The 27599-nt window shown below is 39.8% G+C and overlaps 1 protein-coding gene and 1 non-coding gene across 2 annotated transcripts in view; both read left to right on the top strand.

Annotated features, from left to right (window-relative positions):
* Positions 1-27599, top strand: part of LOC129651056 (CWF19-like protein 2) — an 82164-nt gene that overhangs the window by 44485 nt on the left and 10080 nt on the right. The window lies entirely within an intron of this gene.
* On the top strand, positions 3499-3606 carry LOC129651867 (U6 spliceosomal RNA). Its single transcript, XR_008714371.1, has one exon. It is a non-coding gene; the product is annotated as a U6 spliceosomal RNA (small nuclear RNA).

Below are 27599 nucleotides of genomic sequence, written 5' to 3' on the forward strand. Positions count from 1 at the left end.
GAGATTAAGTTCATTCATCAGTGGTCAATGATTTAATCAGTTGGGCCTACATAACGAAACTTTCATAAAAACTTTAAAAATAGGTTCGGAGAATTTCTGGGTTGGTAAATTACATGAAGGTGCTGGGAGGTGGGTATACCTGGACAGGGCATGGAATCTCTGTACCTCGTCCCCTGTATCTTACTCTATACACCTCTTCCACTTCAGTTCCGTTCAGTTGCTCAGTCGTGTCCCACTCTTTGCGACCCCATGAATCACAGCACGCCAGGCCTCCCTGTCCATCACCAACTCCCAGGGTTCACTCAAACTCATGTCCATCGAGTCAGTGATGCCATCCAGCCATCTCATCCTCTGTCCTCCCCTTCTCCTCCTGCCCCCAATCCCTCCTAGCATCAGAGTCTTTTCCAATGAGTCAACTCTTCACATGAGGTGGCCAGAGTACTGGAGCTTCAGCTTTAGCATCATTCCTTCCAAAGAAATCCCAGGGCTGGTCTCCTTCAGAATGGACTGGTTGGATCTCCTTGCAGTCTAAGGGACTCTCAAGAGTCTTCTCCAGTGCCACAGTTCAAAGGCATCAATTCTTTGGCACTCAGCCTTCTTCATAGTCCGAGTCTCCCATCCATACATGACCACAGGAAAAACCATAGCCTTGACTAGACAGACTTTTGTTGGCAAAGTAATGTCTCTGCTTTTCAATAAGCTATCTAGGTTGGTCATAACTTTCCTTCCGAGGAGTAAGCGTCCTTTAATTTCATGGCTACAGTCACCATCTGCAGTGATTTTGGAGCCCAAAAAAATAAAGTCTGACACTGTTTCCACGTTTCCCCACCCATTTCCCATGAAGTGATGGGACTGGATGCCATGATCTTCGTTTTCTGAATGTTGAGCTTTAAGCCAACTTTTTCACTCTCCACTTTCACCTTCATCAAGAGGCTTTTGAGTTCCTCTTCACTTTCTGCCATAAGGGTGGTGTCATCTGCATATCTGAGGTTACTGGTATTTCTCCCAGCAATCTTGATTCCAGCTTGTGTTTCTTCCAGCCCAGCATTTCTCATGATGTACTCTGCATAGAAGTTAAATAAGCAGGGTAACAATATACAGCTTGACGTACTCCTTTTCCTATTTGGAACCAGTCTGTTGTTCCATGTCCGGTTCTAACTGTTGCTTCCTGACCTGCATACAGATTTCTCAAGAGGCAGGTCAGGTGGTCTGGTATTCCCAACTCTTTCAGAATTGTCCACAGTTTATTGTGATCCACACAGTCAAAGGCTTTGGCATAGTCAATCAAGCAGAAATAGATGTTTTCCTGGAACTCTCTTGTTTTTTCCATGATCCAGCAGATGTTGGCAATTTGGTCTCTGGTTCCTCTGCCTTTTCTAAAACCAGCTTGAACATCAGGAAGTTCACGGTTCACGTATTGCTGAAGCCTGGCTTGGAGAAATTTGAGCATTACTTTACTAGTGTGTGAGATGAGTGCAATTGTGCGGTAGTTTGAGCATTCTTTGGCATTGCCTTTCTTTGGAATTGGAATGAAAACTGACCTTTTCCATTCCTGTGGCCACTGCTCTTCCACTTAGCTGCTCCTAAATTTTATTATTAATGATAAGCCAAGAATAGTTAAGTAAACAGCTTTCCTGAGTTCTTTGAGTCATTCTGGCAATTTATCAAGTCTGAGGGAAGGTTGTGGAAACCCCTAAATTTGTAATTGGCCAATCAGAAATGTGGGTAGCCTGGACAATTCATTTTCACCTGGTGTATGAAGTAGGGGCAGTCTTGAGGGACTAAGCCCTTTAACTAATGGGATCTGATATTAACTCCAGGTAGATAGTTTCATAATTGAATTAAATTCTTGGACATTCAATTGGTGTCTGGATAACTGCAGAACTGATGTTGGAAGAGACAGCACATATCTGGTGTTGAGGGAAAACACTTCTCAACATGACTCATCTGGTGATCCTGTTAAGATGGAGACATTGATTTGAGAGCAAATCACTCCTCACAATGTGATCCATGGATCAGCAGCATTGGCATCACTTGGTAACTTAGAACTGCAGAATATGAGACTCCATCCCAGACCTACTCAGCCAGATTCTGCATTTTAACAAGATTCCATAGTGGGTCGTATACACAGTAAAATTTGAGAAGAACTGGTATAAGTCTCAGATTGCTTGTTCCTAAAAGCTTTGCAGCCACATACAATACACACTCAATGAGTGGAAGCTACTATATAGGCTTTCCTCTGGGTTCAGAGCTTGGATTTTAAAAAGTATTCCTTATAAGTAAGCAAAAAAGTAACTTGTCTGATCTTACTGTATGTCCCATGGAAATTTACTTCATGTTTTTATAACTTAGTTTATCTTTTCTAATAAAACAAAGATAACAGTAACTATCTCATAAGATTATTGTAAGGCTTTATAAGAAAACATAATTATAGTAACTAACACTTAGGGAGTACAATGAGCCAGGCTCTATGCATAGGTCTTTATGTGGATTCATTCACTTGATGCATATTTACTGAATACCTACCTGTTACTGGGCACAGTTTGCAGGCATCTGGAATAATGTTATAATAGTTAACATTATTGAACATTTCCTATGTGCCAGGTACTTTTCAAAACAAGTTATTTCTTTTTTAAAATTTCATCTTTATTGAGGTGTAATTAATATACAAAAAACTGCACCTCATTAATGTATACAACTTGGTGAATTTGGACTTACGTATCCATCCATGGTGGGCTTCCTGAAGGAGGGCATGGCAATCTGCTTCAATATTCTTGGCTGGAGAATCCCATGGACAGAGGAGCCTGGCAGATTCCAGTCCATACAGTTGGAAAGAGTCAGACACAACTGAAGCGACTTAGCACGCACACTTGCATACACCCATGTTATCAACACCACCGTACAGGTAGTAAACATATCCATCGCCTGCAAAAGTTTCCCTGTGTCCATCTGCTAGATAAACATGTTATTTTTCAACAGATCACATTTCTAAACAGGTTAAATCTTCACAATAGTCCTCTAACTTTCTTCAATCTCCACAATAATCCAATGAAGATCATCCAAATGGGGAAACTGACTAGCCCAAAGTTACAGTGTGGCACATGGAGTAAATGGTAAATGGTAAATGCTAGTAAATGGAGAACTCCAAAGATCACACTCCAAACTACTGGGGTATGCTGTGTGATGTATGAGGGTAAATTGTATGAAATCACCAACATTCCACCATTATTGATTCTTGCAAACAGTAATTTTGTAGGCAGTGTCCACAAGATTGTGAATTATTATCTTCCCTTTGCTTTTTTTTTTTAAATGACAATGTGTGTCCTTAATCTTTGCCTTAGGATCCAGGATCCACTGAAGGCTATGAAACCAATAGAAAGACAGGAACTATAAACAAGGTTCTCTCCATTAGATAGTCTATTTCACTTCAAGCCCTTGTGGAGACTCAGTAAAGGTTTTTACTCTAGTCATTAAAACATTAAAAATAACACAATTCTAGTGCTTGCTTCAGCAGCACATATACTAAAAATTGGAACGATACACAGAAGATTAGCACGGCCCCTGCCCAAGGTGGACAAGCAAATTCCAGAAGTGTTCCATATTTTTAACCAACACAAAGCTGTAAAGCAATTATCCTCCAATTTGAAAAAACACAATTCTAAATAGCAAAATAGGATATGTTTATCACTTTGGCAGAGAGAAGAAGAAAGGAAAAATAAAAGTCTGGTGTCCACTGGGAATATGTTTGATCTTTTTCCTCTCTGAATTCAGAACGTGGGAATATATTTGATCTTTTTCCTCTTTGAATTCAGAACGAGCTTCAGCATTTGCTGTGTACAAAGTGCCAAAATGAGCTGATAGGGTAGATGTTTTAAGACATATGAATACAAACATGAGTTCAGAACCAAAGCCTTCACCTGAGAGTACAGCTAATATTATCAGTGTAAGTATTTTTTATTTGTAGTGTACACAGGCTGGGGAGACATAAGCTGCTTTAATAGTTTCTCTTTGAATAACAGGAATGACTTCTACTAAATGTAACTCTGAAAGATTAGAGAAGAGTGATAAAAAATAATTTTCACAGCCATGATCCCCTGTCCTCCCACTTAAATAAACTCTGCCTATTCTATTATTGTATTATACCATAAGCTACAGGGCTAGGAAACTCCCACTATTTCCAGACTCACTCATGCATAGAACGTTTGTGATTGACGGACAAGTGAGGCTGAAATGTGCAAATGGAAATGAAACATTCTAAGATTATACATCTCCCAGGTAGGGGTTGGCCCTCTTCCAGCATCTTAAGCTTGGCCAAGCTCTGCAGGGATGAGTATTCAAGGAAAGATGCTTGTTCTCAACCAGAGCCTAGAATAACTCCTCCCCTTCCTAAACCTCTAAATACGCCCCCTCAAAACTTGCTCTTTCATGATCTATACTCATTTAGTCAACAAATAGCAACAGAGCCTGGAAAATCCACTTTTATCCAGGCCCTGAGAAAACATACAGTTAGTTGAGAAGAGGTCCAAAATCAGAGGAACTTAGAGTGAAAGAGAGTGATTCTCAACTCTGAATGCATGTTAAAATTACCTAAAGCTTTACAAAAATCCTAATGGGTCCCACTGCTAACTAATTAAATTATAATCACTGGGGTAAAGACCAAAGAGGAGCCAAAGTTGAGAATGACTAGGAAAGAGTCAAATATATCACTGTCATACACTGCTATTGTGGAAAGTGTAAGATCTATTAGACCCTAAAGGAAGGATCCCATCCCAACTTTGAGGGAGTCACAGGTTGGCTGGAAGGCACCTGACCTCCTGTATTATACTTGAGGAGAAAAGGAGATAACCGAGAAGGCAGGGTAAGGAATGAGGGCTGAAGGGGCCGTGTGGGCAAAATGAAAGGCAGCATGAAATTCTCCAGAACTGCAAATTGTGTAGTGCAGTGTAGTGTAGCATAGTATATTGTGGTGTGGTGTAGTACAGTGTAGTGTGGAGTGGTGCGGTGTGGGTAGTCTAACGTCGTACAGTGTGGTGCAGTGTGGTGTAGCATAGTGTGGTGTGGTGTGATATAGTATAGTGTGGCATGGTGTGGTGTGCTGCAGCACAAAGTAGTATGGTGTGGAGTGGTGTGGTGTAGTGTAGTATAGTGTGGTGTGGTATAGTATGGTGTGGTGTGGTGTAGTGTGGTGTGGTGTGGTGTGGTATAGTATAGTATAGTGTGGTGTGTGTGGTATAGTATAGTGTAGTATGGTGTAGAGTGGTGTGGTGTACTGTAGTATGGTGTGGTGTGGTATAGTGTAGTATAATGTAGTACGGTGTGGTGTAGTATAATGTAGTATGGTGTGGTGTGGTGTAGCATAGTGTGGTGTGGTGTGGTATAGTGTGGTGTGGTATGGTGTGGTGTGGTGTGGTGTGGTATGGTGTGGTGTGGTGTGGTATGGTGTGGTGTGGTGTAGTATGGTGTGGTGTGGTATAGTATAGTATAGTGTGGTGTGATATAGTATAGTGTAGTCTGGTGTAGTGTGGTGTGGTGTGGTGTGGTGTAGTATAGTATGGCTGTGTGTGGTATAGTATAGTATGGTGTGGTGTTGTGTAGTACAGTATAGTGTGGCATGGTGTGATGTAGTATAGTGTGGTGTGGTGTGGTATAGTATAGTGTAGTATGGTGTGGTGTGGTGTAGTACAGTGTAGTGTGGCATGGTGTGATGTAGTGTAGTGTGGTGTGGTGTGGTATAGTATAGTGTAGTATAGTGTGGTGTGGTGTGGTGTGCTATAGTACAGTGTGGTCTGGTGTAGTATAGTGTGGTATGATGTGGTGTAGTATAGTGTAGTATAGTGGGGTGTGCTGTGGTATAGTGTAGTATAGTGTGGTGTGTGTGGTATAGTATAGTGTAGTGTGGTGTGGTGTGGTGTTATATGTAGTGTAGTGAAGTATAGCACAGTGTAGTGTGGTGTGGTGTAATATAGTGTAGTGTGGCATGGTGTGATGTAGCATAGTGTGGTGTGGTGTGGTATAGTGTAGTATGGTGTGGTGTGGTGTGGTATAGTGTAGTATAGTGTGGTGTGTGTGGTATAGTAATAGTGTAGTATGGTGTAGTATAGTGTGGTATGGTGTGGTGTGGTATAGTGTAGTATAGTGTGGTGTGGTGTGGTATAGTGTAGTATAGTGTGGTGTAGTGTGGTATAGTGTAGTATAGTGTGGTGTGGTGTGGTATAGTGTAGTATAGTGTGGTGTGGTGTGGTATAGTATAGTGTAGTATGGTGTGGTGTGGTGTGGTGTGGTGTGGTATAGTATAGTGTGGTCTGGTGTAGTATAGTGTGGTATGGTGTGGTGTAGTATAGTGTGGTGTGGTGTAGTATAGTGTGGTGTGGTGTAGTATAGTGTAGTATAGTGTGGTGTGGTGTGGTATAGTGTAGTATGGTGTGGTGTGGTGTGGTGTGGTATAGTATAGTGTGGTCTGGTGTAGTATAGTGTGGTGTGTGTGGTATAGTAATAGTGTAGTATGGTGTAGTATAGTGTGGTATGCTGTGGTGTGGTATAGTGTAGTATAGTGTGGTGTGGTGTGGTATAGTATAGTATAGTGTGGTGTGGTGTGGTATAGTGTAGTATAGTGTGGTATGGTGTGGTGTGGTATAGTGTAGTATAGTGTGGTGTGTGTGGTATAGTAATAGTGTAGTATAGTGTAGTATAGTGTGGTATGGTGTGGTGTAGTATAGTGTGGTATGCTGTGGTGTGGTATAGTAATAGTGTAGTATGGTGTAGTATAGTGTGGTATGGTGTGGTGTGGTATAGTGTAGTATAGTGTGGTGTGTGTGGTATAGTAATAGTGTAGTATAGTGTAGTATAGTGTGGTATGGTGTGGTGTAGTATAGTGTGGTATGCTGTGGTGTGGTATAGTAATAGTGTAGTATGGTGTAGTATAGTGTGGTATGGTGTGGTGTGGTATAGTGTAGTATAGTGTGGTGTGTGTGGTATAGTAATAGTGTAGTATAGTGTAGTATAGTGTGGTATGGTGTGGTGTAGTATAGTGTGGTATGCTGTGGTGTGGTATAGTGTAGTATAGTGTGCTGTGGTGTGGTATAGTGTAGTATAGTGTGGTGTGTGTGGTATAGTATAGTGTAGTATGGTGTAGAGTGGTGTGGTGTACTGTAGTATGGTGTGGTGTGGTATAGTGTAGTATAATGTAGTACGGTGTGGTGTGGTGTAGTATAGTGTGGTGTGGTGTGGTATAGTGTAGTATAATGTAGTATGGTGTGGTGTAGTATAATGTAGTATGGTGTGGTGTGGTGTACTATAGTGTGGTGTGGTGTGGTATAGTATGGTGTAGTATGGTGTGGTATAGTATAGTGTAGCATAGTGTGGTGTGGTGTGGTCTAGTATGGTGTGGTGTGGTGTGGTGTGGTATAGTATAGTGTAGTATGGTGTGGTGTGGTGTAGTATAGTATGTGTGGTGTGGTGTAGTATAGTATGGCTGTGTGTGGTATAGTATAGTATGGTGTGGTGTCGTGTAGTACAGTATAGTGTGGCATGGTGTGATGTAGTATAGTGTGGTGTGGTGTGTTATAGTATAGTGTAGTATGGTGTGGTGTGGTGTGGTGTGCTATAGTACAGTGTAGTCTGGTGTAGTATAGTGTGGTATGATGTGGTATAGTATAGTGTAGTATAGTGTGGTGTGTGTGGTATAGTATAGTGTAGTGTGGTGTAGTGTGGTGTGGTGTGATGTGGTGTGGTGTGGTGTGTGTGGTGTGCTGTGGTGTTATATGTAGTGTAGTGAAGTATAGCACAGTGTAGTGTGGTGTGGTGTAATATAGTGTAGTGTGGCATGGTGTGATGTAGCATAGTGTGGTGTGGTATAGTATAGTGTAGTATGGTGTGGTGTGGTATAGTATAGTGTGGTCTGGTGTAGTATAGTGTGGTATGGTGTGGTATAGTGTAGTATAGTGTGGTGTGGTGTGGTATAGTGTAGTATAGTGTGGTGTGGTGTGGTATAGTGTAGTATAGTGTGGTGTGTGTGGTATAGTAATAGTGTAGTATGGTGTAGTGTGGTGTGGTGTGGTGTGTGTGGTGTGGTGTTATATGTAGTTTAGTGAAGTGTAGCACAGTGTGGTGTGGTGTGGTGTAATATAGTGTAGTGTAGCTGGAACAAAGGGTTCTATGGGAGAGAGATAAGCAGTAAGACAGGAGACTGAAGAAATAGACAAGAATCACATTATATTCATACTTGACCCTCGAACTTGTCAGGTATATCTAAATATATTTTGTAATTTATACTGAAAGCCATGGGGTTTAATGAAGGATTTTGGTTGGGGAATAAGTATTTTGATCAGATTTCTATTTTAGAATCACCCAGTTATAGCAAATGAAGGGAAGTGATAAATGGAGAGCAAGTGTTTGAGAAGGGATGAGGAATAAAAGAGTAAGGGCAGTTAAAACACTGGTGATACAGAGAAGAAGATAGATGATGTGGGACTGAACCATGGCAGGGAGAACAGGGAAAGAACAGATTTAAGAGACAATAAGAGTAGAATAAATGAAACTTACTGATTGATTAAATGTGAAAGTAAAACAATGAGAAGCCTGACTCCCAGCTTCCTGGACTGGGTGGCCAGATGTCTGGAACAGCAGCAAGAGTAGAGAAGGGATAACTTTAATCTTCTGGCATCCTGTCCTGCTGTGGCTCCTGCCATCCTTTCTCTTTGACCATTTCATGACCTACCTATGCCTTCCACCAGCATTTGAGGGAAGAACATAGAGATATTATTTCTGTTAATGATACGCCAATGGGAAACGTATGAATGGATGCTTTCAAACAGCTTTTGGTCCTTTGAAAGAGTTTATTACAGCCCAGTCCTCATCATCATTTCATTATTATCAGACAAGTCAGATACTTTCTCTCTCCCAACTCCAGACTATGTGAAAAGACACTCCAGAGATCTCTATCAATGCAGGCCAAGAAGGCTGAGGGACAAAACATTAGTTTCTCCTGTCCATAATCAAAATGGAAGAACTGCAAGAGAATGAGTGGTTAATTCCTTTTTAGCCTTGCTCCAGTCAGGAGTAGCAGATTTGGGGAGCTCAGATGATACAGAGAATGAAAAGAGAAACATAAAATTACAACTGGTTCTATGGATTAAAAGATTGCCTAATAATTTATGAACTGTGCTTTTGAACTGTGGTGTTGGAGAAGACTCTTGAGAGTCCCTTGGACTGCAAGGAGATCCAACCAGTCCTAAAGGAGATCAGTCCTGGGATTTCTTTGGAAGGAATGATGCTAAAGCTGAAACTCCAGTACTTTGGCCACCTCATGCGAAGAATTGACTCATTGGAAAAGACTCTGATGCTGGGAGGGATCGGGTGCAGGAGGAGAAGGGGACGACAGAGGATGAGATGGCTGGATGGCATCACTGACTCGATGGACGTGAGTCTGAGTGAACTCAGGGAGTTGGTGATGGACAGGGAGGCCTGGCATGCTGTGATTCACGGGGTCGCAAAGTGGGGGGATGGGAGCGTCCCGTAGCAAAGAGTCGGACACGACTGAGTGACTGAACTGAACTGAACTGAACTGAATAATTTATGGTCTGTAATTTCACTCTGAGATATATTCCTAAAACAACAGCATATATTTCATCAGCAAAAGGCATGTACTAGAATGTTCATAAGCAGTATTATTAGTAAAGCCAAAAGCAGAAAATTACCCAGATGTCCATCAGTAATATAATGGATAAATAAATTATAGTAGCTTCTTCATCCATGGTTTTGCTTTCGCAGTTTCACTAATCAGTGGTAAACCCCAGTCTGAAAATATTAAATGGCAAATTCAGGAAATAAGCAATTAATAAGTTTTAAATTGCATGCCATTTTGAGTTGCATGATGAAATCTCACACTGTCCCATTCTGTCTTCCCTGGGATCCCCAATAACTGATGTCTACTCATGACATCCAACCATTGACATCAAATGGCTCCAGAATCCAGAATCACCCAAAGCAGATGATCCTCTTTCTGACATATTTTGTCAGAAGACAAATAGTAGCCTAACGCTATGTCACAATGCCTATGTCATTCATTTCATTTCATCTCATCACACAGGCATTTTATCATGACACATCATTACGGAAGAAAGATGAATACAGTACAATAAGGTGTTCTCAGAGAAAGAGACCACATTCATATAACATTTATTACAGAATATTGTTATAACTGTACTTATCTTTTAACTTTAAAATTTTTTATTCTATATTGAACCAGAGTTGATTAACAATGTTGTATTGATTTCAGGTGTACAGGAAAGCGACTCAGCTAAACATATACATATATCTCAACTCAGTTCAGTTTAGTTACTCAGTCGTGTCCGAGTCTTTGTGACCCCATGAACCGCAGCATGCCAGGCCTCCCTGTCCATCACCAACTCCTGGAGTCCACCCTAACCCATGTCCATCGAGTTGGTGATGCCATCCAACCATCTCATCCTCTGTCATCTCCTTCGCCTCCTACCCTCAATATTTCCCAGCATCAGGGTCTTTTCAAATGAGTCAGCTCTTCGCATCAGGTGGCCAAAGTATTGGAGTTTCAGCTTCAACATCAGTCCTTCCAATGAACACCCAGGGCTGATCTCCTTTAGAACGGACTGGTTGGATCTCTTTGCAGTCCAAGGGACTCTCAAGAGTCTTCTCCAACACCACAGTTCAAAAGCATTAATTCTTGGCGCTCAGCTTTCTTTATAGTCCAATTTTCACATTCATACATGACTACTGGAAAAACCACAGCCTTGACTAGATGGACCTTTGTTGGCAAAGTAATGTCTCTGCTTTTTAATATGCTCTCTAGGTTGGTCATAACTTTCCTTTCAAGGAGTAAGTGTCTTTTAATTTCATGGCTGCAGTCACCATCTACAGTGATTTGGGAGCCCAGAAAAACAAAGTCAGCTACTTTTCCACTGTTTCCCCATCTATTTGCCAGGAAGTGATGGGACCAGATGCCATGATCTTTGTTTTCTGAATGTTGAGCTTTAAGCCAACGTTTTCACTCTCCTCTTTCACTTTCATCAAGAGGCCCTTTAGTTCTTCTTCACTTTCTGCCATAAGGGTGGTATCGTCTGCATATCTGAGATTATTCATATTTCTTCCCGCAATCTTGATTCCAGCTTGTGCTTCTTCCAGTCCAGCGCTTCTCATGATGTACTCTGCATAGAAGTTAAATAAGCAGGGTGACAATATGCAGCCTTGACGTACTCCTTTTCCTATTTGGAACCAGTCTGTTGTCCCATGTCCAGTTCTAACTGTTGCTTCCTGACCTGCATACAGGTTTCTCAAGAGGCAGGTCAGGTGGTCTGGTATTCCCATCTCTTTCAGAATTTTCCACAGTTCATTGTGATCCACACAGTCAAAGGCTTTGGCATAGTTAATAAAGCAGAAATCGATATTTTTCTGGAACTCTCTTGCTTTTTCCAAGATCCAGTGGATGTTGGCAATTTGATCTCTGGTTCCTCTGCCTTTTCTAAAACCAGCTTGAACATCTGGAAGTTCACAGTTCACGTACTGCTGAAGCCTGGCTTGGGGAATTTTGAGCATTACTTTACTACCATGTGAGATGAGTGCAATTGAGCGGTAGTTTGAGCATTCTTTGGCATTGCCTTTCTTTGGGATTGGAATGAAAACTGACCTTTTCCAGTCCTGTGGCCACTGCTGAGTTTTCCAAATTTGCTGGCCTATTGAGTGCAGCACTTTCACAACATCATCTTTTAGGATTTGAAATAGCTCAACTGAAATTCCATCACCTCCACTAGCTTTGTTCATAGTGATGCTTTCTAAGGCCCACTTGACTTCACATTCCAGGATGTCTGGCTCTAGGTCAGTGATCACATCATCGTGATTATCTGGGTCGTGAAGATCTTTTTTGCATAGTTCTTCTGTATATTCTTGCCACCTCTTCTTAATATTTTCTGCTTCTGTTAGGTCCCTACCATTTCTGTCCTTTATCGAGCCCATCTTTGCATGAAATGTTGCCTTGGTATCTCTAATTTTCTTTAAGAGATCTCTAGTCTTTCCCACCCTATTGTTTTCCTCTATTTCTTTGCACTGATGACTGAGGAAGGCTTTCTTATCTCTCCTTGCTATTCTTTGGAACTCTGCATTCAGATGCTTATTTCTTTCCTTTCCTCCTTTGCTTTTCACTTCCCTTCTTTTCACAGCTATTTGTAAGGCCTCCTCAGACAGCCATTTTGCTTTTTTGCATTTCTTTTTCTTGGGGATGGTCTTGATTTCTGTATCCTGTATACATATATCTATTCTTTCCCAAATTCTTTTCCCATTTATATTATTGTAGAATATTGAGCAGAGTTCCCTGTGCTATATAGTAGGTCTTTGTTAGTTATATGTTTTTAAATATAGTAGTGTGTATATGTCAATCCCAAACTCCCAATTTATCGCCGCTCAACCTTTCCCCTTTGGAAACCATAAGTTTGTTTTCTATGTCTGTGGGTCTGTTTCTATTTTGTAAATAAGTTCATTTGGATCATTTTATTATTAGATTTTTCATATAAGTGATATCATATGGTATTTGTCTTTGTCTGTCTTACTTTACTTAGTATGAATATCTCTAAGTCCATCTATGTTACTGTAAATTGCATTATTTCATTTTTAATGGCTGAGTAATAGTCCACTATATATACACATATCTACCACATCTTCTTTATCCATTCATTTTTCAATGGACTTTTAGAATGCGTCCATGTCTTGGCTATTATAAATAGCACTGCAATGAACATTTGGGTCCATACATCCTTTTGAACTATGGTTTTCTCTAGATATATGACCAGGAGTGGGTTACTGGATCATATGGGAGCTCTATTACTAGCTTTTTAAAGGAGCTTATATATTGTTCTCCACAGTGGCTGTACCAATTTACATTACTATTAACAGTGAACAAGGGTTCCTTTACTCTATACTCTCTCCAGCATTTATTGTTTGTAGACTTTTTTGATGATGGCCATTCTGTTTGGTGTAAGGTGATGTTTTATTGTAGCTTTGATTTGATTTTCTCTAATAACTAGTGATGTTGAACATCTTTTCCTGTGCCTATTGGCCATCTGTATGTAGCCTTTAGAGAAATATCTAATTAGGTCTTCTGACCATTTTTTTAAAAATTAATTTATTTATTTTAGTTGGAGGCTAATTACTTTACAATATTATATTGGTTTTTGCCATACACTGATATGAATCAGCCATGGGTGTATATGTGTTCCCCATCCTGAGCCCCCCTCCCACCTCCCTCCCCATCCCATCCCTCAGGGTCATCCCAGTGCACCAGCCCTGAGCACCCTGTCTCATGCATTGAACCTGGACTGGTGATCTGTTTCACATATGATAATATACATGTTTCAATGCTATTCTCTCAAATCATCCCACCCTCACCTTCTCCCACAGAGTCCAAAAGTCTGTTCTTTACATCTGTATCTCTTTTGCTGTCTCACATATAGGGTCATCGTTACCATCTTTCTAAATTCCATATACATGTGTTAATATACTGTATTGGTGTTTTTCTTTCTGACTTCACTCTGTATAACAGGCTCCAGTTTCATCCATCTCATTAGAACTGATTCAAATGCATTCTTTTTAATAGCTGAGTAATATTCCATTGTGTATATGTACCACAGCTTTCTTATCCATTCGTCTGCTGATGGACATCTAGGTTGCTTCCATGTCCTGGCTATTGTAAACAGTGCTGCAATGAATATTAGGGTACATGAGTCTCTTTCAATTCTGGTTTCCTCGGCGTGTATGCCCAGCAGTGGGATTGCTGGGTCATATGACAGTTCTATTTCCAGTTTTTTAAGGAATCTCCACACTGTTCTCCATAGTGGCTGTACTAGTTTGCATTCCCACCAACAGTGTAAGAGGGTTCCCTTTTCTCTACACCCTCTCTAGCATTTATTGTTTATAGACTTTTTGATAGCAGCCATTCTGACCAGCGTGAGATGGTACCTCATTGCAGTTTTGATTGGCATTGCTCTGATAATGAGTGATGTTGAGCATCTTTTCATGTCTTTGTTGGCCATCTGTATGTCTTCTTTGGAGAAATGCCTGTTTGGTTCTTTGGCCCATTTTTTGATTGGGTCATTTATTTCTCTGGAATTGAGCTGGAGGAGCTGCTTGTGTATTTTTGAGATTAATTCTTTGTCAGTTGCTTTGTTTGCTATTATTTTCTCCCATTCTGAAGGCTGTCTTTTCACCTTGCTTATAGTTTCCTTCACTGTGGGTCCATCCATTTTGAATTTATTTTTGTGTATGGGATTAGAGAATTAGCTGGTATTAGTTGAATGAGTTGGTTGCTCAGAAGAATGATTTGTATAAGAATCATGGAAACAAAAAAGGAACTTGCTCTTCCCCTCTTCTAGAAAACATACTTCATAGAACAAGCACAGAAAGTTAACTAATTACCCCTTTAACACTGAACCTCTTGAGCAAAACTTTTCTTTTTCTGTTCTTCATGAGTCTTTCTGCAGCAGTGTTTTCCTGACAACAACTGCTCCTAGTTGGCAAAGGACTGGCTATTTTAAACTATTATGGAATACTCTCACAGCATATACAGATATTCTAAATTCTTCATGCACTGAGATGGACACTCGCTAACTGTTTACCACGTCCATCTCCTCTTTGCCCTGGGCACACAGTGAGATTACCATTCCCAGGCTTCCTCGTAGTTAGACATGGACATGAGCTTTGGCTCTAGACAGTACAGAATGACTTGATATGATGGGTGCTGCCACTTCCAGACCTGACCATTACAATCTCTCACATATAATTTTTCTCTTCTCTTTGCTCTTCTCCCTTCTGCCAGTCTGAAGCAGACAAGTATGACAACCTTGGAAGTCATGCAATGAAAGTAAAGGAATAAAAAATGGAAGGGCCCCAGGTCCTGAATATCTTCTAGTAGAGAGCCACTCACTGTACAGAAATACCTATTTTGAAACTCTATGAGATGAAGAAATAAACTTCAGATGCCACCCTCTCTAACTAGCCTTTGCAGATATTCCTACATGAAGAGAACTCTACATAGGCCACCTACCTCAGATTTTGACAGCACTTTATTTGCACCTACCTAGGTTATGACAGAGGATGAGATGGCTGGATGGCATCACTGACTCAATGGACATGAGTCTGAGTGAACTCCGGGAGTTGGTGATGGACAGGGAGGCCTGGCGTGCTGCAATTCATGGGGTCGCAAAGAGTTGGACACGACTGAGCGACTGATCTGATCTGATCTGATGTTATTCTGTGTCTTCTATTTTGATCACATGTACTCTTGTCTACTAGATTAAAAGTTCTGAGTGGCAAGAATCGACCCTTTATTTTCCAACTGAGAAGTTAAACTGTTTTTAAGAATTTTAACCAGGTACTCAACACTTGTAAAATTAATGAAATAAATGCATATTGGATAAATTCATTCACACATGGACACATGGATATGAGTGGCAAAATAAGGAGGAGATGCCTGAGATTTGAAGCCTGGTAAAAATGGAGAAAGCTAGTAAGTGTTAATGGCAATAAGAAAGTCCAAAAAGGGGAAATCAGTCTTCGGGTATTCATTCATAGTTCATTCCTCCACTCATCTCATCTTCTCTCAATGAAAACAAACTGAGCAACTCTGGTAACATAATGAGATAGCATTGCTGTACGCACTTTCCATGGAATAACTCATTACATCTTCATAACAAGCCTATTATGTGGGCATTCTTATTTCATTCATTTTATAGATGAGAGACGGAGAAGGCAATGACACCCCACTCTAGTACTCTTGCCTGAAAAACACCATGGACGGAGGAGCCTGGAAGGCTGCAGTCCATGGGGTCGCTAAGAGTTGGACACAACTAAGCAACTCCACTTTCACTTTTCACTTTCATGCAAATTGGAGAAGGAAATGGCAACCCACTCCAGTGTTCTTGCCTGGAGAATCCCAGGGAGTGGGGAGCCTGGTGGGCTGCCGTCTATGGGGTTGCACAGAGTTGGACACGACTGAAGCAACTTAGCAGCAGCAGCAGCAGCATAGAAACTTAAATAAATAGCTTGTCAAAGCCACATAGGTAGCAGTGAGGCTGAAACTCAGACCCACACAATCCCAGTCTACAGCCCCAGAGTTCAACCACAATGCTACAACAACTCCTACCTGCCAGCCATGATTTTCCTCATGGAGTTCAGAGAAGAATAAGTAAACAACCTTATTCTTTAAAACATCATCATAGCAGTTTTAATATGCTGTCTAGTGTGACATATATTATGAAAATTCTGAAAGAAGCAGGACAGAATTGTTGTGACTTTAGGTTAAGCAAAGATCTGACAGAAACTAACAATATAATACACCAAAGAAAAGACTGATAAATTGAACTCCATCAAAATTTAAAACTCTGTTCTTCAGAAAAACACTATTAGGAAAATCAAAAGACAAATACCACAGAATGAGATAAAATATTTGCAAAACACATACTTGAGAAAGAGCGGGAATACACTTTTGATTTTACTCTAAAATTTGAATGCAATTGTGAGGTCCTAGCTTAGTGGTTTTGAGAATAAGCCGTGGAGTCAGGAAGACTGACATTCTCTCTGAAAACTGACTCAGTCTTCTCACTTGTAAAATGGAAAGAACAATAACATCTAGCTCATGAATTATGGAGATTAAATTAATATAAACTATTAAGCATAGTTTGTGGTACATATAATCCTCAGTAAAATTTTTCTAACCAAAATTTTGTAAAAGACTGCAGGATATGAAAAATACCATCTTCCTCTTATTTGGGGATATTTAAGTTGCTTCCAATTGTTATCATAAGTAACATTATGAAAAATGTATTTGTGCTTGAAACTTTTCCTATATTTTTTATTATTTCCTTAAGATCAATTCCTAGATTTGTAAAGATTTTCAAGGCACTTCGTAATTCTTATTATCTTCTCAAAAGATTATATCTATTTCTCATTCCTACTGATCAGCAAGTTAAGAATTTTAGCATCATTATACCCTACAGAACAGTAATTTTTTTATTTACATGCTTGTTATAGAAAATGCAATTATTATAGAGATATTCACCACTCTGGTAAGATGGTAAGCAGTTAACGAGGAACTCTCTCTCACTAAAAATGCACGAATATGCTGTATTAAATATAAGAACTAAAAAAATACACAGCAATGTTTAAGAGAGAGAAATAAAATCTAAGAAACAAAAGGGAAACTCAGAGTTTGATCAGTAAAGTTTAACAAGCATCCTGGCCTATGAGTATTAAACCCACAAATAGGTCAGAGATCCAAGAGATGGGAATTTAACATCCATTTTTGGAACAGGAAACATAGATAGAGAGACACCTATATTAACTTTAGACTTTCAAAAGGCTGCCCTTTTTATGAAAAGAGAATTAGAAAAATCTTAAGCAATAACTCTCAGATACACCAAGGGAAATTGCTGCATACTCAGGAGTTAAGGGAAAAAATGTTCTGTAAGAAATCTGGACTCCAAGTCCACACCACACATGGATGCAGCATTAGTGTGGCCAACTTATCACCTTTGCTAATACTCTCCTGGTTTTAGCCCTGTGATCCTGTCTCTTAGGCAGTATCTCAGCACCAGGGCAACCTGGAAGTCTGATCATACCACACATCATCCAAAGGTACACACCCATACTTTCTAGGAAACTCAAGCCAAGTAAGTATATAAAAACTGGTCTGACTCTTGTGAGTCCCTGTGGATCCAAATGGACTCAATTATACAATCATTCTATGTACAGACTTTCACAAAGCAGGTTTCTGAGGACCCTCCAGATAGCGTTGTCAGATAAAATACAATTCACCCAGTTCAGTTTGAATTTCAGTTAAACAATTTTAAACTTGCAATATGAGAACACTTATGCTAAAAAATTCCCTTCCCTGAGAAGGGAATGGCAACTCACTCCAGTCTTCTTGCAAGGAGAATTCCAGGGACTAAGGAGCCTGGCAGGCTACAGTCCATGGGATCATGAAGAGTCGGACACAACTGAGCAACTAACACTACACTAAAAAGTTAGTTAATATTGTTCTGAAATTCAAATTTAACTGAATATTCTGTATTTTTATTTGCTAAATTAAGCAACCCTGTAGTGCCAGAAATAAACAGCAGCAAGCCACAATTAACCATATGTCCTGGAGATAAATTCACTCATAAAAATTTAAAAATTATACAAGGAAATGAGCTACAATGATGGATAGTCAGTAGACATATAAAATGTAACAATTTGTACTTAAAAACCAGAAATTATAAAACAAACTCAGACAATACAAAATAAATACAAAAGTCCCATCTATCAAATAATTGCATTTTGATTTTTCTTCCATACTACATAGTTCATATGGCTGCTGCTGCTGCTGCTAAGTCACTTCAGTCGTGTCCGACTCTGTGCGACCCCATAAACGGCAGCCCAACAGGCTCCCCCGTCCCTGGGATTCTCCAGGCAAGAACACTGGAGTGGGTTGCCATTTCCTCCTCCAATAGTTCATATGGCTATGCTAATACAAAGTGGCACTGCCACACCGTTCCCCAGCCAACTGCATGTTTGGGGCTCCTTCAATTATTAAAGAGATAAAAGAAGGAATGGAAATTATAATAAAAGAACAGGACACTGTTAAAAAGAACAGATGGATCTGCAAAGGGACCAAATAGAACTTGGAGAAATGAAAAATGTAGTCACTGAAACTAAAAACTTGAGATTTAGGTTAAACAACAAATTAGAGGGTTGAGAAGAGCTATAAGACCTTGGGCTAGTTAATCAACTCTCTGTGCCTCAGTGTTCTCAATTGCAAAATAGGATTAATAAAAATACCTTTCTTAAAAGTTGATTATAAAAATAAATATAAAACATATAAAGCACTCACAATAGGGCCAGTTTATCAAATAATAATTATTATTCAGTTCAGTTCAGTCGCTCAGTCATGTCCAACTCTTTGTGACCCCATGGACTGCAGCACCCCAGGCCTCCCTGTCCATCACCAACTCCTGGAGTTTACTCAAACTCATGCCCATTGAGTCGGTGATGCCATCCAACCATCTCATCCTCTGTCGTCCCGTTCTCCTCCCACCTTCAATCTTTCTCAGCATCAGGGTCTTTTCAAATGAGTCAGTTGTTCATATCAGGTGGCCAAAATATTGGAGTTTCAGCTTCAGCATCACTCCTTCCAATGAATATTCAGGACTGATCTCCTTTACAATGGACTGGTTGGATCTCCTTGTGGTTCAAGGGACTCTCAAGAGTCTTCTTCAACACCACAGTTCAAAAGCATCAGTTCTTCAGTGCTCAGCTTTCTTTATGGTCCAGCTCTCACATCCATACATGACTATTGGAAAAACCATAGCTTTGACTACTACGACTACTAAGTCGCTTCAGTCGTGTCAGACTCTGTGCGACCCCATAGACGGCAGCCCACCAGGCTCCACCATCCCTGGGATTCTCCAGGCAAGAACACTGGAGTGGGTTGCCATTTACTTCTCCAGTGCATGAAAGTGAAAAGTGAAAGTGAAGTCGCTCAGTCGTGTCCAACTCTTCGCGACCCCATTGCCTGCAGCCCACCAGGCTCCCCCGTCCATGGGATTTTCCAGGCAAGAGTACTGGAGTGGGGTGCCATTGCCTTCTCCATAGCTTTGACTAGACGGACCTTATTCAGTCATGACTTATTAGATAAGTATGCAGAACATCCTCACATGGTGATGATCCCCAAACATGTGGCTCAGAAATTTAGCTCTGTAAGGTCCTCTGAGAAAAAAAGTACTCCGTGATGAAATACTTTGTGAAGTCCTACATTACCCTAACAGCCTCTCAGAGATTCACAGTTTATGTTACCATCTTAAAAAACCCTCAAAATTTCTGCTGTGAAGAAACCTGTTTAGCCTGGTCATTTAAGTGGTAACTTAAAAAAATGACAGAATGAAGACTCATGGAAGTTGTCACTTGGCAAAGTCCTTCAGCTGGTAAATGGCAGAGCTGATCTACAAACCACGGTTGCCTGGCCCTAAAGTCCATGCGTTTAATGACTGCACAATATTGTAACATTTGGAAGGAATTGATAAGAATCTTCTGGCAAAAAGCCTTCTTTCTGAAAGTGCAGAAACCCAAGGATGAACTCACCCTAGTGTCCCTTCATACAAACGTCTGTATGTCTGCCTCAAGAGCCCCCAGCCAGTCCCCTGAATCCCAGGGGCAAGCAAGGTATCGTTTGAGCATTTCCTCTCTTCCTGAGGCACAGGCAAGGCACAGGCAAGGCACAGCAGGAGAATGACCGGCTTCTAGGGCCCTGGTTCTAAGCAGTCCCATCAATCATGGAATTGCATTATGAGGCTTCTTCCATACACACAGCTCCTATGGCTCTGCTAATACGTGGTGACGCATCCACATGTTTCCCTAGTCAATTGCATGCGTGGAGCGCCTTCAATAAATAGCAGTAGAAAATCAAAGACTAAGACATGAATTCACTAACACTGTTTATAATTTCCAGCTCAAAACAGCTTTTTTTTAATTAGGTCCATGATTGTTGTGCTGTCACTCTCAGGGTCAATGTCTTCTTCTTATGTAGACGTCTAAGTGTTCGACTTGAGAGAAATGAAGGTGGAATTTTCTGCACTGCATTTTATTCAAGGCAGGGATTTGGATTTCACAGGAACTGATAGGCCTTGAACAACACTATTAACTGATTTCCATTAAAGGTTAATCCTACCCCAGATGTGAGTTAAGTTGGAATTTATGTGCTCGGTGTGTCACTTTTGTTTTCCTAAAGCTGTACTTTTAAATAAGACTATGTTAAAACCTTCTCAACTATACTCAGAGGTCCCAAGGTAATCATACTTATGACTACAGCTCATTGGTATTAAGTTGAAGTTAAAAAAGCTAACTAATGATCATCAAATATTCTGACAACATAGAAATTCTTCCTAAGTGAATCTTTAATATCCATAATATTTGGCTGCTTCTTTCATTAACATTTCATTCCTTTCAGTTCACAACATTTTAATTAAACACTCATATTCATATTTTCAATCCTCAACACAAATTGACCAAGCACTTTTCAAGGGCCAGTCTCTAAATTTGGCACTGATTCTAACATTAATAAGACAAGTTTGGCCTTTGAGGAGTATATTCTGGATAAAAAAAAAGACTCAAGCAGTTAAAAGTAACCAACCAATCCCTTACTGATTGTAGACATGGCAACATAAATGCATCTTAAAATACATGTTACTTATTTACAAAGAATGAGCTGTATAATACCACGGTATTTATGCAAATTTTAAAAAGCATCCATACAAAACCACAGTTGAATCTATTTTACAGCATACAAATAAAACAATACACAAAAAATATGCCTGAATGGTTGTCTGTGGGAGAGGAGGTAAAAGGAAGTGGGGAAAGGAAGGAAAGAAGAGAGAGAGGGAAAGAGGGAACAGAGGAGCAAAGGAAGGAAGGAAGAAGAGGCTGAACTTGCAAGTAGCTCTGCCAACTTTCAGTAGCTCAGGCAGCTCTGCCAGCTGTCTGGTAGACAGACAGTATTCTCTAGACATGTTCTTTTACCTAATCCCTTCCCTCTTTTGTCCCGAGTCCTTAATTATGAGAAATCTTCTTAATCAGAAAACTGTTAAAATAAGAAATAAACCAATAATAAACTGTGTAACCATGTAAGTGACTTTGGTTTCAATTTCAATAATAGAAGGTGAGCATGTAGGTGGGCAGATGGACTGGTAAGCCCACCCACCTTCTGTAGACACCAAGTACCTTAAGACAGAATCATCACAGCAGACCCAGGAGAGTCAGCTGCCCACTTCCCACCCTCCTTTTAACATGGGTGATTGCTCATGCTTAATCTGACTCAGATTGTAACCTGTACCTCTTTTTGGAAGATCATGCCTTAACCCACTTCTGTTCCTCTAGTAATTAGAGTCTTCTTCCTCAAAGCTTTAAACTTGAGAGAAACCTGAGGAGAGTCTTTCTAAACCAATCTTTTCTTGTCCTGGGATTCAACACAGCCATCAGTCAATATTTACTAACTGCTCCCCTCCCCCCAACAAAGGCCTGGAAAATTCCATGGACTCTATAGTCCATGGTGTCACAAAGAGTCGGACATGACTGAGCAACTTCACTTTCATGAATGAACTATGGTTTTTCCACATGAGACATATCTGATAAGAGAGGCAGTGTAGAATAAGGAGAAAAACAATGGCTAGAGGTCAGAAAAGTCAACCCCAGCTCTACCTCTGACTAAATCTGTGGAATTGGGCCACTGATGTCTCCTCTGTGGTCCTCAGTCTCCTCACCTGGAGAATGGGAGTGGAAGCCTAAATGACTGCTAGTGATTCCTTCTGCTTCAGCCCTCAGTGGTATTCATTGTATTTACCTAATTTAGTGACAGTTTAAGACAGTTTTGTTGTCCTGACCCATGCAGGAACAATAATACTAACACAAAAGAAGATTTCTTCCTCTTCCCATATTTCAGTAAAAATTCCTCTCTGAGGTATTATGGTTGTTACAAAAAAACTGAACCCTGAAGTTCAGGCTCAATAAGGAAGCCAAAGATTGCAAATGCCGTTAGCAAAACTGAACCACAGCAGAAGCCTTGGTCTGAACAGTGTTGTCTTTAGGCCTTATATATAAGATATATACAGTCCAGAGTACATATCTTAATTAACAAGGTTTGAAGAGCAAGAGGTAGATCTGCCTATGTTTTAAAACAGTTAATAAACTATCCAAATATGACCAGCCTAAATTATTCTGTGTATCCCTTAAACTATGCAATACAGTATAGTTGAGAAAAAAATTTCCATTCGGAATATTTAAAATCAGAAATGTGCATCATTTAGAAGGATAAATTTCAGTGATTTGGAAAATTAATTTATCCACAATAAATCATTCTATGACTTGATTTTTTTATTTTTTTAACTTTCTATTTTGTATTGGGGTATAGCCAATCAACAGTGCTGGGGCAGTTTCTGGTGAACAGTGAAAGGATTCAGCCATTCACACACATATTCATTCTCCCCCAAATTCCCCTCCCATTCCAAGGTGCCATGTGCTATACAGTAGGGCCTTGTTGGTTATCCATTTTAAATACAGCAGTGTGTACATGTCCATCCCAAACTCCCTAACTATCTCTTGCCCCAATCCTTCCCTTCTGGCAACCATAAGTTTGTTTTCTAAGTTTGCGAGTCTCTTCCTCTTTTGTATGTAGTCCATTTGTAAATGATTCCATATTTTTTAATAACAATAAAGATAGATCATAATTTGGCCGATTATTGCTCTATGGCTAGGAGTATGAAAAGTGTGTAAATTTAACCAAATTTTGATCCTTACCACTCCTAGAGTTTTTTACTATAGCCTAAAGATTCTGAACCCACAGCTTTTTCTTGTGTCCCAATTTTCATTTTCAATCCTGTTAAGTCCAAATGGAGGTAGAGAACTAAGATGTCCCAGAGGGCAGATAGTACGTCTCATCTACCTGAGATCCATTCATCAGTCAACTACTAACTGTGTCTCTTATACCAGAACTTGGTACATAGAGAATACAAACTGGCGAGTTGTGCCCTTATCAGTACAGACTTAAGTGAATATAAACAAAGACCTCCTTCTAAGGTTACATCATTTATGCTGAGCACATCGTTGATAAATGCTGTAATATACTCTAAGGAGTCCCTCAATTTCTTTGGATCTTATTTCTTTCGCCTCAGATCACAGCAATGCATCAACTACACTGAGAAAGAATTCAGGAATGTGTTGTCCTCATGAGTTTGTTCCTACATTAAGTCACGTCTAGTGCTCAGAAAGCACGTCACATGCTCTGAAATGTCTACATTAGGTGCCAAAACCTCTTGTCACACAGAAGCCTCCTGTCTCAGCAGCTTCTGCCAGCATCATGAACTACAGTGAGGATAACCCACCATTGGATTATGTAGGACAGTCCTGGTTTTTCATTTTTTATGCCTTGTATCAGGCTTAAAAATGTGACTGAATAAACTTTGTCATACAGTTCTACTGATTCTGTCTCATTAATTTTATTGAGAAAAGTCCTGGTGTGGTCTATAAGCATCAGAATGTCATTTAAAACAAAACACAATGTAATGGGTTCTTCAAACTCAAGAAACTTGTGGAAAATAAACATTAACCATTTGTTGCAGTAATGAGGTAAATCAAAGTGTGCCAACTTGGTTGGGATCCTGTCTGCCATATTTGAGTTATTTTAGCTCTTTAAGCCTCCATTTCTCTATCTACAAAATAAATTTTAAAACATTTATTGCCAACTACTACATGTTCTAACTCCTTGGAAATGCATCAGTGAATAAAACAAAATCCCTGACCCTACTGAGCTTACTGTACAGGGAGAATGTATTAAAATAAGCCAGTGAGGCAAAAACTGTGACATTATTCCAGCAGTTTATTTCTTATACAAATAACATTTTAGATATTTTTACATTACAATAAAAGAGAAAAGATTTTTATATCTATTATGAGATAACACTTTAAAAGGAAAAAGAAAATTAGGAAATCATCACTTAGAAGCCACCATAGTAATAATTGTTCATGCAAAACTTACCAACATATGCTAAAAACTAGTAGGTGACAATCGGAAGAGTACAGAACATTCATATAGTCTCAAATATTTTCCCACATGATACTTCTGAGTTAAAAAGAATTAACACCTATTGTTAGGAAAGAGAATGCAACCTTAGTCTTAGCCTATATGCGTATTACCATTACTCTGGCCACAGGATTTTTACGTTGGATCACCTTAACCAAGAGATCAAAGGTAACATCTCTAGTGATGAGAAAAATTCATAGGTACTGTCTACATCCTGATACAAGGTATAAAAACATGTTCTATGATACTCCTGTTAAAAAAGCATAGCCTGGATCGAAAAATATGGAAACATTAGGGAAACCCAAATTGAAGGGTATTCTACAAAAAATTGAATAGTACTCTTCAGAAATGTCAAGGCCATGCCAAAAATAGAAATACTGTAGAACTCTTTCAGATTTAAAAAGACTACAGAGACATGACAACTAAATGCAGTGTGTAATTCAAAATTGGGTCCTAGGTCAAAAAAATACATTATTTTGCTCTGATGATATGAAGAGGACAACTGGTGAAATTGTTAGGCCTGGAGGCCAGATAATAATACTGTAGTAATGTTAATTCTCTAATTGTGACCATTACAGTATGGTTATATAGGAAAATGCCCTTGCATACTTGTTACGTAGAAGAATGCCCTTGCACTGAAGTATGTAGATCAGAAAACTAACATCATGGCATCTGGTCCCATCACTTCAAGGCAAATAGATGGGGAAACGATGGAAACAGTGACAGACTTTATTTTTGGGGGCTCCAAATCACTGCAGATGGTGACTGTAGCCATGAAATTAAAAGATGCTTGCTCCTTGGAAGAAAAGCTATGACTAACATAGATGGTATATTAAAAAGCAGAGACATTACTTTGCCAACAAAGGTCTGTCTAGTCAAAGCTATGGTTTTTCCACTGGTCATGTATAGATGTGAGAGTTGGAGTATAGGCAAGCTGAGTGCGGAAGAATTGATGCTTTTGAACTGTGCTGTTGGAGAAGACTCTCGAGAGTTCATTGGACTGCCAGGAGATCCAACCAGTCTATAGTAAAAGAAATCAGTTCTGAAAGGTCATTGGAAGGACTGATGCTGAAGTGGAAACTCCAATACTTTGACCATCTGATGCAAAAAACTGACTTATTGGAACAGACCCTGATGCTGGGAAAGATTGAAGGCAGGAGGAGAAGGGGACAACTGAGGATGAGATGGTTGGAGGACATCACCGACTCATTGGAAATGAGTTTGAATAAACTCCAGGAGTTAGTAATGGACAGGGAGGCCTGGCATTCTGCTGTCCATGGGGTCTCAAAGAGTTGGACACGACTGAGTGACTGAATTGATATAATGATAAAGTGGCCTGTGTCTATCTTTAATTTTTCTCAAATATTTCAGGAAATGAAAAAAAATACATATATAAAGAGACAGAGAGAGAGAGACAGAAAAGAGGGAGTATAAAGTTAAAAATATTTTTTAAATCGAAACATTTGAGAAACATAAGTGAAAGGTATATAGGAATTCTTTGTACTATATTTTCAATTTTAGTGTTGTTACTATCTGGCAGTGAACAACCTAACCAATGAATCCAAATTAGCATCACTAAAAGTGGGATAAGCTGATATTTTATGCCCCTTGATGTGACGCAATATGAAACAGACAACATCACCTATGATGTATTCCTGCCAAGAATGTTTTATCTCAATCTAACCCTTTACACATAGTTTCCAATTAACAGAAAATAAAGGAACAGAAGAATAGGTTAAATGACACCAAGTGAAAATAATTAGAGAAGCTCAGAATGCAGAACATTCTATAACATTCTATAAGACAATTACCCTGGACTCATAATAATGTAAAATATCAGGGAAGAAAAAAAAAAGATATGGGGGAAAGAGAGGGTTTGCATTGTGATTCAGAACAGTTCACTTCAGTTCAGTCACTCATTTGTGTCCAGCTCTTTGTGAGCCCATGGACTGCAGCACGCCAGGCCTCCCTGTCCATCACCAACTCCCAGAGTTTACTTAAACTCATGTCCATTGAGTCGGTGATGCCGTCCAAGCATCTCATCCTCTGTCGTCCCCTTCTCCTCCTGTCTTCAGTCTTTCCCAGCATCAGGGTCTTTTCAAATGAGTCAGTTCTTCACATCAGGTGGCCAAAGGATTGGAGTTCAGCTTCAACATCAGTCCTTCCAATGACTATTTAGGACTGATTTCCTTTATGAAGGACTAGTTGGATCTCCTTGCAGTCCAAGGGACTCTCAAGAGTCTTCTCCAACACCACAGTTCAAAAGCATCAATTCTTCGGCACTCAGCTTTCTTTATAGTCCAACTCTCACATCCATACATGACTACTGGAAAAACCATAGCTTTGACTAGATGGACCTTTGTTGGCAAAGTAATGTCTCTGCTTTTTAATATGCTCTCTAGGTTGGTCGGTCATAACTTTCCTTCTGAAGAGTAAGCATCTTTTAATTTCATAGCTGGTCACCATCTGCACTGATTTTGGAGCCCTCAAAAATAAAGTCTCACCATTTCTGTTGTTTCGCCATCTATTTGCCATGAAGTGATGGGACTGGATGCCATGATCTTAGTTTTCTGAATGTTGAGTTATAAGCCAACTTTTTCACTTTCCTCTTTCACTTTTATGAAGAGGCTCCTTAGTTCTTCTTCACTTTCTGCCATAAGGCTGGTGTCATCTGCATATCTGAGGTTATTGATATTTCTCCTGGAAATCTTGATTCCAGCTTGTGCTTCATTCAGCCCAGAGTTTCTCATGATGTACTCTGCATATAAATTAAATAAGCAGGGTGACAATATAAAGCCTTGACATGTTCCTTTCCCTATTTGAAACCACTCTGTTGTTCTATGTCAGGTTCTTACTGTTGTTTCCTGACCTGAATACAGATTTCTCAAGAGGCAGGTCAGTTGGTCTCGTATTCCCATCTCTTGAAGAATTTTCCACAGTTTGCGGTGATCCACACAGTCAAATGCTTTGGCAG

Source organism: Bubalus kerabau, chromosome 4 (genome assembly GCF_029407905.1).
Source record: "Bubalus kerabau isolate K-KA32 ecotype Philippines breed swamp buffalo chromosome 4, PCC_UOA_SB_1v2, whole genome shotgun sequence".
NCBI classification, from domain to species: domain Eukaryota; kingdom Metazoa; phylum Chordata; class Mammalia; order Artiodactyla; family Bovidae; genus Bubalus; species Bubalus kerabau.